Source organism: Myotis brandtii, unplaced genomic scaffold, assembly GCF_000412655.1.
Source record: "Myotis brandtii unplaced genomic scaffold, ASM41265v1 scaffold4, whole genome shotgun sequence".
Taxonomy (NCBI): domain Eukaryota; kingdom Metazoa; phylum Chordata; class Mammalia; order Chiroptera; family Vespertilionidae; genus Myotis; species Myotis brandtii.
The window spans coordinates 2,725,757-2,728,383 of NW_005365371.1; the positions used below are offsets into that span (position 1 = coordinate 2,725,757).

General features: G+C 45.3%; 1 protein-coding gene and 1 pseudogene across 1 annotated transcript in view; one reads left to right on the forward strand and one right to left on the reverse strand.

Moving 5' to 3' along the window:
• Positions 1 to 1,256, forward strand: part of LOC102262099 — a 5,317-nt pseudogene extending 4,061 nt beyond the window's left edge.
• Positions 1 to 2,627, reverse strand: part of SNX4 (sorting nexin 4) — a 66,510-nt gene that overhangs the window by 24,513 nt on the left and 39,370 nt on the right. The window lies entirely within an intron of this gene.

The following is a 2,627-nucleotide window of genomic DNA, read 5'->3' on the forward strand; positions in this document are numbered from 1 at the left end:
GGGATGATGGCTGTTTGCCGCTGGTCACACCCCCTTCAGGGTGGGGGTCCCCACGGGGGTGCCTGGCCAGTCTGGGTGAGGGGCTGAGGGCCGTTTTCAGTTTCCCCCCCTACACTGAAGCTCCCAATCTCTCCTTTTTCCTTTTTTTTTTTTTTTTATTCTGGAGTTTATTTACCTTCTATGGCTGTCACTGGAGCTGAGAGCTGGCTCCAGCTTGAGACCTCGGCTGCTGAAAGCAGGGATCTGGGTTTGTTTGGGTTCTATAATTGAAACATTGTTTCAGTCCTGCTCGCTCCAGCTCTGACGGCTGAAAGCAGGTTTCTGGAGTTTGTTTAGCTTCTATATTTGTAACAGTGTTTCTTAGAGAGCAGCTCAGAAGCCGGCAAGGCAGGTGGGGAACATTGGCTTCCTCCGTCACTGGAGCAAGCAAGCCTCCTGTTTGCTTCAAGCTGCCTGGCTGCCGGCCGTCATCTTGGTTGGCAGTTAATTTGCATATCACCCTGATTAGCCAATGGGAATAGCGGAGGTACGGCTAATTACCATGTTTCTCTATTATTAGATAGGATAGATAAAAGCACAGGCATAAAAAAAAAAAGCAATTAATGGCATCATCAGTATCCTAGAGGTAGGTGAACTACATGTGGCAAAAAGCCAAGAGATGGATCAAGCAGAAGCAGAGAGCAACGAAGACTGGGAAGATGCGCTAACTAGCTCCTCAAAGTCTCTGCTTGCTGTTAGCACAGACAGTGTGGTAAATCCAGAGAGTTTAGTTTCCCCACCTACACTGGAATTGAAAATAGTAGCATTTGTGATAAAAGTCTAAAACCAGGAAAATTACAAAGAACCCGTGTCTCCCAGGCTTAGCCTTGGTGATAGCCTTGGTTCTAAAGATCATGATCTTCTTTATATTACAGCATTGATGCATATGGATCTCAAAGAAACAGACTGGCATTCAAGAGAGCAGGTAATTGTTTGGAAGGAAGATGTTACTTCAAAATTGGAGGGGGGAAAGAATACTGAAGAAAAGAATGGCTTTCATTGTTAATAACCAAGAGAAAATGCAGGAACTCAACAATGAAATCAATCTGCAGCAGAGTGATCTATCAAGCCAGCCAGGCTCTGAACTGCTGTGTGGGTGAGGAGCATGGAAAAGGGTCCCTAGAAGAAGCTGAAGCAGAAAGCCTTCTGATTGCAACTGAGAACACACATATATATTTTTTTTAATCCTCACCTGAGGATGTGTTTATTGACTCCAGAAAGAGAGAAAGGGGGGTGGGGGGAGGGGGAGAGACATCTATGTGAGAGAGAAACATCAATCAGTTGTCTTGTACGTGCCCAGACCGGGGATCAAATCAAAAACTTTTTAGTGTACAGGACAGTACTCCAACCAACTGTGCCACCCAGCCAGGGAGAGAAGCAAACACTTTTGACTGATGAGCTGAATAAACTGAAGAATGAAAGGCCTGAGAGGAAAAATAAGGCTGGTCCCATATCCCAAATAAACAAGTCCCATCCAAAGGACCAGTCGTTGTCAGAAATCCACTTGCCTCTAAAAGTAGATTTTGTTGCGTGGCCAGTGTTGCTCAGTGGTTGAACATCAACCTAGGAACCAAGAGGTCCTGGTTTGATTCCCAGTCAAGGCACATGTCTGGGGGTGGGGCCTCGATCCCCAGTGTAGACTTGCAGGAGGCAGCCAATCAATGATTCTCTCATCACTGATGTTTCTCTCTCTCCCTCTCCCTTCCACCCTAAAATCAATAAAAATGTATTTTAAAAAATAATAAATAAATGAATAAAAGCAGATTTTGTCTGCAACACAGTTCAGAAATCAGATATAGCAAATTACTATTTCCTAATTATACCGAAAGCAGGAGCTGAAAATCTGGTAACCATACCATTGGCAAGTACTTCAAATTCTCTGAATGGCAATCTCTAACATTCTCTACTACATATACTCTGGAAGATATGTCCAATGACTTTAAAATAAATATTGAAGTTCATGGCTTGGTGCCAAAGAAAGACCCCTCAATATCTGATAAGGAGAAAAAGGCTACAAATCCAAGGCTATTGCTCCAAAGTGACTCCTCGCATTCATAAGCATAAAAAGCACCCTTTATTCATCAGTTATGGTGAGTCCAGGCAGTCCCAGTGCTGTGCGCAACAGCAACTTTATCCTTGTGGGATCTTACGCACTGTCATTATCTTCAGTAGGAAACACTAAACTTGCTCTGGACAGGTGCCCTTTTTATCTCCTTTGGAAGGTCTTATCTACACTAAGAAAAGACAAACATGCAAATTGACTGTACCTTTGCTACACCTTAAGCCACGCCCACCAGCCAATCAGAGCGACTATATGGAAATTAACCCAACCAAGATAGCGGCCGGCAGCCACGGAGCTGGAGCAAGCAGGAGACTTGGTTGCTCCAATGATGGAGGAAGCCAAGCTTCCCGCTTGCAGCGTCCAGCTCTGAGCTCCACTCAAAGCAACAAAGTTTCAATTATAGAAGGTAAATAAACCCCAGATACCTGCTTTCAGCCGGCCGTGGCCACGGAGCTGGAGCGAGCAGGAGGCTTCCCTCCCGCCCGCCCTGGCCGGCTCTGAGCTCCTCTCAAGGCTACAAAGTTTC